The following is a 15,616-nucleotide window of genomic DNA, read 5'->3' as shown; positions in this document are numbered from 1 at the left end:
GGAATGAAGCTCCTCCTCCTTGTATCAGAATGTATCAATATCTCTTAGGCTTTAAAATCTATGTGTTATTCAGTTGCTTCTCCTGTTCCCCTTTTAATTTGTTAAGAAAGCAGATCCTTTGTCCTACTTCCCCACAGCCTAGGCTTGCTGATCGCATCTCTGAGAAGTCATGCAACATGTTCCTTTGTTCTGTCATTTCATGTAAATTGGTACCAGAGGCTTGATCAGATTTATTTATTTATTCATGATGGAGTCTCGCTCTGTCACCCAGGCTGAAGCTGCAGTGCTGTGATCTTGGCTCACTACAACCTCCGCCTCCCAGATTCAAGTGATCCTCCAGGCTCAGCCTCCCAAGTATCTGGGACTACAGGCGCATGCCACCATGCCCGGCTAATTTTTGTATTTTTGGTAGAGATGAGGTTTCACCATGTTGGCCAGGCTGGTCTTGAACTCCTGACCTCAAGTGATCTGCCCACCTCAGCCTCCCAAAGTGCTGGGATTACAGGTGTGAACCACCGCACCCAGCCTCCATCAGATTTAGATGCAAGTTTTGAACGTGAATATATGGTGGTACATTCTTTCAATGGAAGGTACATAATTATTGTTGCTTCCCTCACATTTTTTGAGACATTTGTTTTTGAGACATCTGTAGCCAAGGCTGGAGTACCGTGGCCTTGGCTCACTGCAGCCTTGACTTCCCAGGCTCGGGTGGTTCTCCCATCTCAGTCTCCCAAGCAGCTGAGACCACAGGTGTGCACCACCACGCCCAGCTAATTTTTTGGTATTTTTAGTAGAGATAGTATTTCGACTAGCCCTGGCTAGTCTCAAACTCCTGGCCTCAAGTGATTCACCTGCCTCAGCCTCCCAAAGTGCTAGGATTACAGATGTGAACCACTACACCTGGCCTCCCACTTTTTTTTTTTTTAATGTTACAAGCTGTTGATGATCCTTGCCCAGCTCCAATAATGCATTAGGGATTACAAAATGGTAATATACTTATTTTAACATGATTTCTTCATTTGCTAGTTGTACTACTTCTGGCAAGAGAAACATTCCCCTCACAATTACTGGGTTACCCTGAGGAACAGTCATACAGGAATTTGAATGATTGTTTTTGTTGTTTTTTGCATTCCCAAAAGAAATGCTACTGATTATGGTTATTATTCTTTCAGTACCTTGTTGCATTCTATTTCCTAGAGTTTTAAGTGTCTCATGTATATTAATAGATGAAATTGATTTATATCTTGTGCTGACTTCCCAATTTTACACACACACACACACCCCCATACACAGTGTTTAAACCATTTCTAATTATAATCTCTGTGGGTACTGAAAGAATCATGCATTTATGGGGCAGAAAAAAATTACCTTTGAGGGCAAGCCTTCAGTGCACCCAATAAAGCAGAAACTCTTGCATAATCACAAATAAAGGTGCCACAGAAATTTATGGGAAATGGGGTCTTGCATTACCCAGAGGAGGTCACCAGGGACAGATGTTTAGTAGCTCCTTCTGCACACGTGCATTTCCATTTTAGGGAAACAGGTTGCTCTTGCTCTGTCTATAGCCTTATGGGGGAGACTCCACATCTTTGTTTGTCCAAAGTATTGGTCCTAGGAACCAAACTGAAAGTGCCTTGAAAAGGACCTTTGCAGAGAGATTGGGGGTAGAAGGGAGAGAATGTCAGGTGTAATTGACTTGTGCTCCTGTAAGGCAGAAACAAAACACTGAGGAATCTTATTAAGTGCTCCCAGGCTGTCCTAGACTTAGTCTCAAGGGAATGGCAGGCAAGAGAAGGCCTTGGCTCCATATCTGCTGGGTCCAGGGCTGGAGAGTGGGCATTTGCTTCCTTCTCTGGAACAGGGTGCTGGATGGGAGGCCAGGACTGTGCATCAAAGAGCACAGGAGATGATTCTAGAAACTCTGATCTTGCCAAGTGTAGCCTGGCCAGCATGCAGCCTGGTACTCTAAGAGGTAAGTTCCTTGAAAGCAACTAGGAAGAGCATGAATATTTTGTGCTGATTTGGAAGAGGCAAGGAGAGTGCAAACTGATGTAACAGAGGTCATTAATTAGATGCCAGAGAGACCTGCGTGCAAATCAGGGTCTCTATGGGATCTAGGCTTCTCTATAACTCCAGTAATTTTTTTCTTTTTTTAGATGGAGTCTTGCTCTGTTGCCCAGGCTGGAGTGTAATGGCGTGATGTTGGCTCACTGCAACCTCCACCTCCTGGGTTCAAGTGATTCTCCTGTCTCAGCCTCCTGAGTAGCTGGGATTACAGGCATGCACCATCACACCTGGCTATTTTTTGTATTTTGAGTAGAGACGGGGTTTCTCCATGTTGGCCAGGCTAGTCTCGAACTCCTGGACCTAGGTGATCCGCCTGCCTCGGCTTCCCAAAGTGCTGGGATTACAGGAGTGAGCCACTGCGCCTGGCCTAACTCCAGTAATTTTAAGGAATATCTATCAGCCTTGTTTGCCTCATATTTAAGATGAGCATGAAAAGAGAACTTATAGGCCTGTTTTGGAGATTACATGTGATATGGCATGCATACCCTTGCTTGCTGCATAACAAGATCCTAATAAAAGCCATTGCTTCCATTATACAAGATACTTTGCTAGCTTCTTTTAATTAAGTGTACCAATGAACATATTTATTGCGAGGTTAGTATTTATATCTTATTATTTTATGTCATCTTTATTTTAATAAGAAAATGGACGCTCAGAGAAGTGAAGTCAGTCATCCAACATCAATAGGTAGGTGGTGGAAATGCTGGAATTAAATCCCAGAACTGCTTTCCATCCCGTGTTGTGCTCCGCCAATACGCCATGTTGCCTAAAACCCAGAATTGGACGTTAACTGTCTTTGAATTCTTCACAACACTCATCCCCACGAAATGACCTTAATGACTCCACAAGAAATAAATATTGAATTAAAATGAACTCCAGCCTCCTAGGCCCAGGATTTCTTGATGTTTCTTTGGTGTTTGGGAGGACACTGTATTTCTGCAGCTTTAGGATGGCTTATGTACCCTCTGGCCTGTATTTGGTCCTAGCACCCCTGGTTTGAGTTTACCAGAAGCCAATGTGAGATTCAGGGACCAGGATAAAATGGACAGGCAGGTGCCATTTTGGTTGTTTGGTTATCAGGTGGGAGGTCCTCTCTAAAGTGAAGCTGTGCTTGGGGCCCAGATGCTGACTCCATGTGAATGCAATGGGTCTTGTGTGTTAGGAGGACAAGACTCCAGGAATAGAAATTCAGTGAGACCTCACACCAGAGCTCTAGGCAGGGGTGGAAGAACCCCAGGGAAGGAGCTGGGCTGTCAGCAATTCTTGATCCTTCTGTTCAGAGTGTGCAAAATTTGCATGGTGTTACTCCCATGCAGAGACCACTTGGGTTATGTGCCAATGAAAGTTTCAGGGCAATTCTCAAAGCAGGGAGCTAAGCTGAGGGGCTTGGCAGGGGGCAGACTCCACAAGAAAAGGCTTATTTGATGTCTGTGAGGGCACACTCAAGACAGGAGGGAGTCAGCAGGCCCAGCTGAGAAAATTCAAACTCAACTTTCTCTAAAGACATTCTTTAAGACACGTGCCTTCTTTATTTTCCACTCATTCTGCAATGTGCAAATGTTAGCCGCAGTTAGAAATGTCAGCTGCAGGTAGAAAAGAAACATAACATGAACATATTTTCCTATTGGTGGATTTTCCCCTACAAGATCATTTTGATGAGCAGTGAAGAAGCTAATGGTTAGGACTCTGGGACCAGACTGCCTAGACTCAAATCCTGGCTCCATGTCTTACTAGGTATATGACCTTGGGCAAATTAACCTCTGCGCTTTGGTCTCCCCATCTGTAAAGTGGGGATAACAGTATCTACTTCACAGGTTGTTATGAGGATTAAATAACAGTTTCATCATATCATTTAGCATACATATATACATATATACACATATATACATATATATACATACACACATATATATACACATATATATATGTGTATATATATAACTTAGAATAGTGCCTGGCACATAGTAAACTCTGCTATAGCAGAGTTGTCTGTTATTGACAAATAGCAAGATACTCTGTCCTTTGGATGTGTGATAATTTCTTTAGCCAATCCCTTATTATTGTATATTTGGTGGCCTTCAGCTTTTTGTTGTTATTCAGAGGAGGATAAATTCTCAATAAATCCATTGGAAATAAATGTCTACAGTCTCCTAATAATCCATGTAAGAGCTACAGTGGACAGGTAGGTGCCATTTCCTTCTTGTTTTTTCTGGTAGCAAAGCAGGATAGGAAATGTAGAGTCCAGCTGGGTTTCCATATGCCCTGCCAGCATTCACTAGGGAGTTCTACCATTAAAGGAAGAAGGGAACCATGGCTACTGCAGGGCGATTAGCAGACCCTGCCACAGCTTTTAACATCCATCCTATTTTCCAGACTGCAACTCCATGGAAGTTTGGTTAAACAAGGTAATCACAGGACTACCCTTATGTTGTCGTACTTTAGCAGATAAAAGTTAAAAAACCCTGGATCTATTTTTGTCATCCCTTAAATTTCAAACTCCCTTTGTTACCTGGTTTTAGGTACATTTTTTTACAAGCCATACATAGTTAGATTTAGTTTTCTAACTCACTGTTAAACTACCTCTGTCTTTGAAGTAGGAATTCAATGTGTTCATATTATTTGTGATAACATTTATTATTGATTTTCATTTTTACTTGTTATAGTCTACTGTACTTTGATTTTCTTTTCCACTTTCTTTACTTTTTCTATCTTGGTCAGTGTTTGCTTTATCATTTAAAAAAATTTAGGAGAAATTCTACTAAGAAACAAATAGAAAAAGACATTCAACAAAATCAAGGGTAGGCCTAAGTGACTAGTGGTATGGATACTTGAAAAAAGTCATTAAAGAGATGTGAACTACAGAAAAATAAATGAATATAAAAAAATTTTTAATATAATTCTTACTACAAAACATCACCTTTGTTAATGTTCTAATGCAATTATTTTAAGCCTTTTCTTGAAAATAAAATATTGTATTAACAGATATACATATGACTATAAATATGCATATACATGATATAAATAAAAATAAAAGAAATACCTGTGTATCCATAACCTATTTAAGAAACGTGAAGCCTCTCTTTTCTCTCCTAAATGTAAGCCCCTCCTTCCTCCACAAATGTAACTGATATTATAGATTTTGTGTTAATCATCCACTTGCTTTCTTTTCTAATTTTGCTACTTACATATGTATCCCCGAACATGTATTCTTGGTTTGTTTGGGAACTTCATATAAATAAAATAACATAGTATCTATATTTTCCCTTTTGATTCAACATCACTTTAAGATATACACATGTTGATGTGTTCAGTAGAGTTTCATTAATTTTCATTGATGTATATTATTTCTACCTTATGATTACACCAACATTTATTAATTTAGTTTATTGTTAATCAACATTTAGATATTTTCTTTAAAAAAATTTTTTTTTTACAAAAGCTATTGCAATGTTGCAGTGAACATTCTTGTACAAATTTGTGGGTGCAGATATGCAAGTTTCTGCAGGGCAATGTTTTTTGTGTGGTGAAGCTACTGGTATTCTAGATAAGACTATTTCCCGTCCTTTCACTGACACATTGCAGGGAACATAGCATCTCTGGCCTCCCATCTACCAAGAGCCTGTAGCACATCAGTCATGGCGACAGCCAAAACAACATATTTCCAAACACACTTTAGGAAGTCCCGTTGAGAACTATTGTTTTATGGTATGTATCTAGAATCGGAATTGTTGGGCCACAGGTTATGTGACTGTTCAATTTTCACTTATAAAATATATTGTATTGTTGTGATTCAGAGACAATGGTGGGTTCCCATGTGCAAATCCAACATACACATAATTTATGTTATACAGCACACTCAAATCCTATGTAACTATATATGTAACCCAACAAACTTCAGGAAATCTTCACACATATTTAACGCTATTCTGTCAATGACTGAAATAATTCATAGTTTTACAAAATGATCATGTTTCACAGTCTACTAAGAACAAGACATTTTCTATTATTTAATTAGCCTGATATTACATCTGAAATATGACTTCTACATAAACAATTTATGCACAGGAACATTTTTCGTGAATCTTAAAATTAATTTTCCACCAGGCGTGGTGGCTCACACCTGTAATCCCAGCACTTTGGGAGGCCGAGGCGAGAGGATCACAAGGTCAGGAGATCGAGACCATCCTGGCTAACACAGTGAAACCCCATCTCTACTAAAAATACAAAAAAATTAGCAGGGCGTGGTGGTGGGCACCTGTAGTCCCAGCTGCTTGGGAGGCTGAGGCAGGAGAATGGCATGAACCCAGGAAGCGGAGCTTGCAGTGATCTGAGATCCCACCACTTCACTCCAGCCTGGGCGACAGTGCGAGACTTCATCTCAAAAAAAAAAAAATTAATTTTTCTTCCACAGCTCTGAATCCTTGCTGAAAGCTTTCACATGTTCAAAGCATTCATGTGGTTTCACTCCTATGTTAATTTTCTAATTCCTATTCCTTATAACCTATAAACATACTTTCCTACATGTGTTTACACCTTAGGGTTTCTGCCCTGTGATTTTGCTGATGTTCAACCAATTTGGCTTGAAGATGCAGGTTTCTGCACATGGAGAATGTTGATGGGAGTTTCTTCTTGTGTGTTTTCCTTTGATGTTTGGTGAGGGCTGACCTCTGGCTGAAGGTTTTTCTACATTCATTACATTCACAGGGTTTTTCCCCTGTGTGAATTCGCTCATGTTTTGTGAGGGCTGACTTTTCATAGGTTTTCCCACACTCAGGACATCTGTAGGGTTTTTCTCCTGTATGAGTTCTCTGATGCATGACAAGGTTGGATTTCACACAGAAAGATCTCCAGCCTTCATTACATTTATAGGGTTTCTCACCTGTGTGGGTCCTTTGATGTTGAATAAGGTTTGATTTCACACAGAAGGTTTTCCTGCATTCATTACATTTATAAGGTTTCTCTCCTGTGTGAGTTATTTGAGGTACTGTGAGGGCTGATTTTTGGCAGAAGGATTTTCCACATTCACTACAGTCATATGGTTTTACTCCTGTGTGAGTTCTCTGATGTTCAGTGTAGTTGGACTTCACAAAGAAGGATTTTTCACATTCATTACATTCATAGGGCTTTTTCCCTGTGTGTGTGCTCTGATGCTGTGTGAGATCTGTTTTCTTATGGAAGCTTTCTCCACATTTATTACAGTCATAGGTTTTCTCTTTTTGGTGAGCTCTCTGGCTTTGTGTGAGTTGTGACTTCCTACTTGAGGCACCCCCACTTTCATTACACCCATTGGGTTTTTTCCCCTGAGTGCCTTCTCTGATGTTGAGTGTGTTTCAACTTCTCAAAGAAAAAGGTTTCTCACATTTATTACCTTTACAGTTTTTCTCTCTTGTTTTAATTCTCTGATTGAGAGTGAGGCAAGATTCCTTCTTTAAGACTCTTTCACTATCACTACACTTGCTGGGTTTTCCTGTTGTGTGGCATCTCTGATGTTGAGTAAGGCATGCTTTTTCATGAAAGAATTCCCCACATTTCTTACATTCATAGATTTTTCTCTCCTGCATGAGTTCTTTCATTTTGAGCATGGTATAACTTCTTCAAGCCTTTCTCATTTTCATTACACTCATCAAGTTTTTCTCCTGTGTACATTCTTTGATGTTGGGTAAAGTTTGATTTCTTGCTAAATTTTCCAAATTCATTACATTCATAGTGTCTCTCCCCTGTGTGAATTTCCTGATGTGCATGTTTGGACTTCATGCATGAGGATTTCTCATTTTTACAGGGCTCATGTGGCTTCCTTTGAAACCTGGGGGTTCTTGGACAAGAATTGAGCTTTAATTTTGAGATAAAAGCTTCTCCATATTCATTTCCTTCTGAAGGTTTCTCTACCATGTGAGCTCTCTTACATATAACAAAGGATGTCTTTCTGTGAAAGGCTTTCCCACAATTATTATATTCAAGAAGTTGCTCCAAAGATGAATCCTTCTGATGTTGAACAAAATCCTCATTATGACTGTGGGATTTCTTCTTTTGATCATTTTCACAGGGTTTATTCTCTGTATCAGTTTTATTATGCTTAATATCAAGGAAGTCACACCTACTAAAATCAACTGACTTTTTTCTTACCTGGTTTCTGTTATTGATAATGGGTTCTGAAACACTTTTCAAGCTTGTTCCAAATGAGTCACATTTATGGGATATTTTTCTTGAGGGCACTGTGTTGGTAGCCATACTAAATGCTTCCCTTAAGGTTTTACTTCTTTCCTTAGTCAATATTTTGTTGTTGATGAATAAAGCTTGCCTCAAATATTAGTCTTTATTTTCTTCTCTCTTTCTTGTTATTGGCTTTCTGGACTTCTAGAAATATGAAAAATTAACCATACTTTATAAGTCTTAACACATTTCTTAAGGAAGAGGGTTGTATGCAAGTGCTCCATGCTGAGTTGACTCTTGGGTTTCAGGCCCAATATCCTGGGATAATAGAAGTCTTAAACAAATATTTATGCTAGTCTTTGGATGGGTAATATGAAAGCAAAGATAAAACATACACTATAGTTTTAAAAAAGGGAGACAAAGTCAAAAATTAATACAAGTAGCTTTGGCTTATAAAACACATGACCTTAAGATGGATAAATCTTGGAATAAAACAAGAAATAGTGAACTGAGAACAAAGGATGTCAGGAAAATGAGTAACCCAATGGAGGATAATCAAAGCATGGGGCAAAGATAGGGGACACAGTAGGGAGACAATGAAGACTGAAGGTGATCAAAGGAAGTGTCAGGGCACAGATTATGTTTAGAGGCAAATCAAATCAAAGATTAGATACTTCTCTCCATCTCTCCCCTATACCTTAATTACTGCAGGAGAATTTTTACTTTAGTCTACATGCCTCTGATCTTTCTCTTCCTTTCCATTATGCACACCAACCCTCAATTAAAGTTACAAAATCATTTATTTTCTTAGGCCTAAAGGTCAGTCCTATAGTTCAGGCCCCATCTCTCCATGCAGCTTTGATATGGACAAACAATGTCCAACAAGAATGTTACAATATATGAGAGGACAAGCCATGCTTGTAACAAGATCCATTTCACCTCCATATCCTGATTGTTGGTGCTACCACCTGATTCTATCAGAGTTAATCAATAGTAATCTGTCCCGTTGGCCTATCCTACTTTTCCCTCTTTCAATCTGCTGATTTACTTTACCAATTGTTTGTGCCCTGTCATAATACTGTTTTTTAATAGACTATTTTTAGATCAGTTTTACATTCATGAGAAAATTCCGTGGAAAGTGCAGAGTTCCCACATGCCCCCTGCCCCCGTATATGCACAAAGTCCCCAAATATCAACATCCCCCACAAGAGTGGTATATTTTAAATGATCAAACCTACATTAACAGATCCGAATCACTCAACGTTCATGGTTTACATTAGAATTCACTCTTGGTGTTGTACATTTTATGGGTTTGGACAAACGTTTACATATATATATATATATATATATATATATATATATGTATATATATGTATCCACCATTATAATACCAGGGAGCATAGTTTCACTGCCCTAAAAATCTATGCTCTGCTTAGTCACCCCTCCCTCCCCTTTAACTCTTGGCAACTACTCATCTTTTTACTGTCTCCATAGTTTTACCTCTTTCCAAATATCATATAGCCTTCTCATTTCAGATTAGCTTATTTTACTTAGTAATATACATGAAAGGTTCCTCCATGTTTTTTCATGGCTTGATAGTTCATTCCTATTTAGTGCTGAATAAAATTCCATTGTTGGGAGGTACTACATAGTTTATTTATCCATTCATCTACTGAAAGACATCTTGGTTGCTTCCAGGTTTTGGCCATTATGAATAAGGCTGCTATATATCTCTATGTGCATATTTTTATAGGGACATAAAATTTCAACTCTTAATTTTATTTTATTTTTTATTTGAGACAGGGTATGGCTCTGTCACCCAGGCTGTAATGCAGTGGTACAATCAGCTCACTGCAGCCTCGAACTCCTGGGCTCAAGCAATCCTCCCACTTCAGCCTCTTGAGTAGCTGAGAGTACAGATGTGTGCCACCACATCCAGCTAATTTTCATTTTTTTTTTTTTTTTGGTACAGGATCTTGCTATGCTGCCCAGGCTGGTCTCGAACTGCTGGCTTCAAGTGATCCTCCTACTGTGGCCTCCCAAAATAAAATTAAGGCCTCCCTGGTCTTAATTTTATTTAGAGACAGGGTCTCACTCTGTTACTCAAGCTAGAGTGCAATGGTACAATCATAGCTCATTGCAGACTCCAACTCCTGGGCTCCAATGACCCTCCCACCTCAGCCTCCCAAGTGCCCAAGGAGCTAAGACTACAGATGTGCACCAGGATGGCCAGCTAATTAATGTTTTTTTCAGAGACAGGGTTTCACTATATTGCCCAGGCTGGTCTTGAATTCTTGGCCTCAAGTGATTCTCCAGCCTTTGTCTCCCAAAGTGTTGAGCCACTGTGCCTGGCCAACTCTTAATTTTTAATTCTGCTTTCATATGTTTTATTTCTCTTTGGTTTCTCTCTTCTGTGAAGATGCAAACACTTGGCTACCTAATGTAGTCCAAGGACCTTTGTTGATCTTTGTCTTAACAATTTTGACTATGGGTGCTAATTGTTATCCTCTGCTATTCACATCATACGCGATAATATCAATTGTATGCTTAAGAGCTTATGATTTTTCTGTAGTGGATAAAACAAATAGAAGTCAGTATACTAACAAAAAATTTGATATTAGATTTTAATGCTTAGATTTTATACTAGATTCTTAAACCTAAATTCACAATACATGTTCAAGTGACCATCCCACAAGTCTACAGTATTTTTAGCTCCCATCAGATCAGGCTATATAAATCCAAAATTGTTCATTTTCAACCACAAACCTCCCCTCCTGTTTTTCACTTAGTACACATTCTGTCCTTAGCCCTCCTCAGAACCTAGACGTCCTTCAAAATAATGCTACTACTGTCCCATTGTTTAAAAAGTAATCTCCTCACCACTTTTATGTTTCATTCAAGGAAAATTTTCCAAGTCAATATTGTCTGTACAATGTATCCAACACTATTTCCACAGCACTGGTTTGTATGATGTTATTTTCTCTACTTCTTCTATAAGCAAGGCTGATTTTCATTGCTTTGGGCAGATTTTTCACCTTAAATAATATATCTGATAAGGATTTCAGCTGCCTCCAAATTCCAGTGAAAATTGAGTTGACATTTTGTTTTGTATTTTCCTTGTGGTTTTTGGATACTTTTCAGGAAAAGATGAGGCAGTGCTGAACTCTACACTTCCATCTGCATATTGCATCTCACTCCTTTCTTCTTAAAACACCTTGTTCATGTTCTCCTGGTTCTCCCTCTGCCATGCTGGATGGTCCTTCTCAGTCTCCCTTGCTAGAGGCCTGTGTCTTCCTGACTTCTAAATGTAGTGCTTAAAGGTGTAACTTCTACCATTTTCTCTTACCTATTATTTCACTTGGTGAAACTAAAAGTCTTACCAGGCTTACAAAGCTTTCACCCCAGCTAACTCTCTGGTCTTATCTGCTTCTTTCTCCTCACTGGATGTCCTCTGGTCCCACTGAGTTCCTTGCTGTTCTCTAATTACACCAAACACACTCTTTTCTCAGAATCTTGGCACCTGCTATTCCCCTGGTCTGGAAATTTCTCCAATAATCCATGGCCCACTCCATTCATTGAAAACTCTATTCCACTGTTCCTGTTCAAATGTTCACCTCCACAAAGAGGCCTCCCCTCTATCCCCTTGCTAAAGCAATACTCTCTAGGAGTCTCTATACTTTTCATCTGACTTTTTCATCATGATGATTACTATCTGGCTTGTTATGTGTTTGTTTGCTGATTGGATCTACTGATAGGAGTAGAAATGTTGCTTCTGTATCCCCCGTGCTTAGAATGTGACTGGTAATGGCAGGTCCTTAATAAATATTTGTCAAATAAAGGAATGCATGAACAAATGCATGTTTACAGAGTGTTTGACACCGGAGAGGAGGTGAACAATGGCCGTTGTTGGACAGAGAAAAACAGACATAAAAGTCTAGGATGAGGAAGGCAGCAAGTGGATTCTATAAAAACCAAGAAAGTCTCTTCCTTAAAAGTCAGACAGAAAAACAAAGAACCTTTATAGATAAGAATATTTGGAGGTTTGATATCTAAGGTATGGTGGTCATCTTTCTTCTGTTACTTCTAAAGCCTGGAGCCTCTAAAAGAGATTTATAAAATATATTTCAAAGATATCAGCATCTGGACTGGCCACCTGGTATATAATTTCCCCCAGCTTCTTTCCACCTGACCTCAACTCACCTATGTGGTTCTGACTTGGTGGTTCTATCTTTAGTATCCATGGTTCTTCTTGCTTCAACTTGACTATCAGCTCAGGTTTGGTAACACAGCACCCTGTTATGGGAAATGACATGAGACTTGGAAAAATTGCTTAGGGTTCAGGGTCTCTGAAGGAGTTGAAAGGAGAAGCTCTAGAAGCTTCACAATAATGGTGTCCAAATGTGCTTCATCAAAGTAGGCCCTTTCACCAGGAAAGTAAGAATACAATATTCTTCAAAGTACCCTCAAAGAGTCTTGACTCCCAAATCTCTAACATGAAATTCATCACTCTCTACAATGATTTGGTTCCTAAGATAGGAAATGCATGCTGTTGGGAGTTGCATGGGAAGCTGGGCTTACCCAGTGACACCAGGTGCCTGTAGTCCTCCAGCATCACATCCCTGTACAGGAAACTCTGGGCAGGGTTCAGGAGCTGCCACTCCTTCTGGGTGAAGTCCACAGATACATCCTCAAACAGCACTGAGCCCTGTAACAGTCCAATCCTGCCCCATCTGAAGTGCCCAAGACTCAATGGCATGGCAAATATGTATGGGAACTAATCCCTACCGTGTTTACCAGAAAATGTTACAAAGGCCGTCTGACATGTACCTTCCTTCAGTTATATTTTATGGGGGAAACAGAAATCATAATAGAAATACTAGGCCTTTATGCTTATTTACAAACCCACTTATTAATTCATAAAACAATTGGAGTTTCCTCTATATGCCTAGAACTGTTCTGGTTGCAGAGGAGACTAAGGCAAAGAAGACATTAGTCCTGTTTTTAAGACTCTTCAGACTGATGAAGAGACTTTCTATACAAACACACACATGCAACAATGAATTCTGGAAGCCATGAAAAAATGTGTGGTCAGGGAAGACGGAGATCACAAAGAGGGGAGAAAAATTAATTCTCAGGTCATTCTTCATCAAGGAGAGTAAGATTTGATTGCACACGAGCAGTGAGTTTTGTGTGAACACAGGGCAATGGCATAAGCCAAGATGCAGATCATGAACACACACCTCAGATGAAAGGAGTTACAAGGCAGTATGGTGGGATAGAAGAATAAGGCTGGGGATTTGGGAGATAAAGAACAATAAAGGTGCTCTGTGGTCAGACAGAGGGATTTTAGACTTTCTCCTATAGGCCAGTGGCCTCCAAAATATTTATTCACCCATTAGTAAAAATCCCTGAGCATCCCTCAGTGTATTTATAAATTACTTACATACACAGTTCTCAGCCATTCACCAAAAGTAAAGCTTAACAACTTTCTTTTTTTTTTAAATACAAAACAAATTTAAATGGATATTCCAATACTTTCTTTCCACGCACCATCTGATTGTCCTGTGCAGTTCTCTAGAGTACACACCTCTACCTAGAGATCACTTCCATGGACAATGGGGACATACAAATAAGTAATGTAACTAGATTCATATTTTGAAACTAATGCACCAGGGGCAGAGTGGAGAACGCTTTAAGGCAGTGGTTCTCAACTAGTGGCAATTTTGCTTCCCCAGGGGCATCTGACAATGTGTGGAAGCATGTTTCATTGTCATGACTGAGAGGGGTGGGGTTGGGATCTAGTGAGTAGAGGCCAGAGATGCCTCTAAACATCCTGCAGTGTACAGGGCAGCCCCTACAACAGCAAATTACCTGGCCCAAAGTGTCAATGGTCAAGGTCAGGAAACTCCGTTTTTTGTTTGTTTGTTTGTTTGAGACGGAGTCTCACTCTGTCGCCAGGCTGGAGAGCAGTGGCGTGATCTTGGCTTGCTGCAACCTCCGCCTCCTGGGTTCATGCGATTCTGCCTCAGCTCCCAAGTAGCTGAGACTACAGGTGCATGCCACCATGCCCAGCTAATTTTTCTATATCTTCAGTAGAGACAGGGTTTCACCAGGTTGGGCAGGATGGTCTCGATCTCTTCACTTCGTGATCTGCCCATCTTGGCCTCCCAAAGTGCTGGGATTATGGGAAATTCAGTTTTAAAGTGAAGTTAGAGAGGAAGATAGTAGACTGGTATGAGAGGCAACCACCTGTCTTCATGTAGCAGCAGTGGGGATTGAGAAGCCTGAACTGATTCTACATGGAATTAACCAGAAGTTGCTTATGCAGTGAAGGGTAAATGGAGCATTGTTCTCAGGTTATCATGAAACCAGCTGGGCTGATGCTGGCACCATACACTAGGATTGCCAAAACAGGAGAAAGAATTGGGCAGAGAGAGAGAGAGACACCTGGGTCATGTTATACTTAAGGTGCCTGTGAAACATACAGGCGGCCATGTCCAGGTAACAGTTGCATATAAGGTCTTGGAGCTCAGGAGAGAGAGCTAGTATAAACAGGAATCTTTGGGCCAGGCACAGGGGGTTCATACCTGTAATCCCAGCAGTTTGGGAGGCTGAAGTGGGTGAATCGCTTGAGGCCAGGACTTTGAGACCAGCCTGGCCAACATGGTGAAACCCCGTCTCTACTAAAAATATAACAATTAGCCGGGCGTGGTGGCAGGTGCCTGTAATCCCAGCTACACAGGAGGCTGAGGCAGGAGAATTGCTTGAATCTGGGAGGCAGAGGTTGCAGTGAGCCGAGATCCCTCCACTGCACTCCTGCCTGGGTGACAGAGTGAGAGTCCATCTCAAAAGAAAATAAAAACCCCAAAGAAGTCATTAAAATCTTTTTTGCCCTCAGTGAAAAAGGTGGAATAAAAGTACCTAATTCATAATGTGGTTGTCAGAATACATGAGCTAATCCAAGTAAGGAATTTAACAGTGACTGGAACATAATATGCAGACTTAAATTGTAGATAATAGTAGAGCTGACCAACTATTATAATTTTGTCACTCTATCTTCAAACTTGGAACAATGAAAATGGCCAAAAATGTATATTCTAATACAAATTATTGTTCCAGTAGCTGGAAGGTGTGATGCAATAGTTAGCAAAGGACTCAAAAAATATTTATCATATAAAAAGAAGATGAAAAAGAAAACTATTTAAATGATTTCCAGAAAACCTGAGATGAAAGAAGAGTGTATCTTGTTTAGATGTATTATCAATGAAAAAAAATTCTGACGTTGATAGAAAAATACGTTAAACACATCAACAATAATGATAATCAATAACAGAATAAAAATAAAATGTAGACTTTCAAAACCACTGGAAGAGAGAAAAAGAAAGTAAAATAATAATGC

This window comes from Pongo pygmaeus, chromosome 16 (genome assembly GCF_028885625.2).
Source record: "Pongo pygmaeus isolate AG05252 chromosome 16, NHGRI_mPonPyg2-v2.0_pri, whole genome shotgun sequence".
Taxonomy (NCBI): Eukaryota; Metazoa; Chordata; class Mammalia; order Primates; family Hominidae; genus Pongo; species Pongo pygmaeus.
This window is presented reverse-complemented; position numbering follows the sequence as displayed.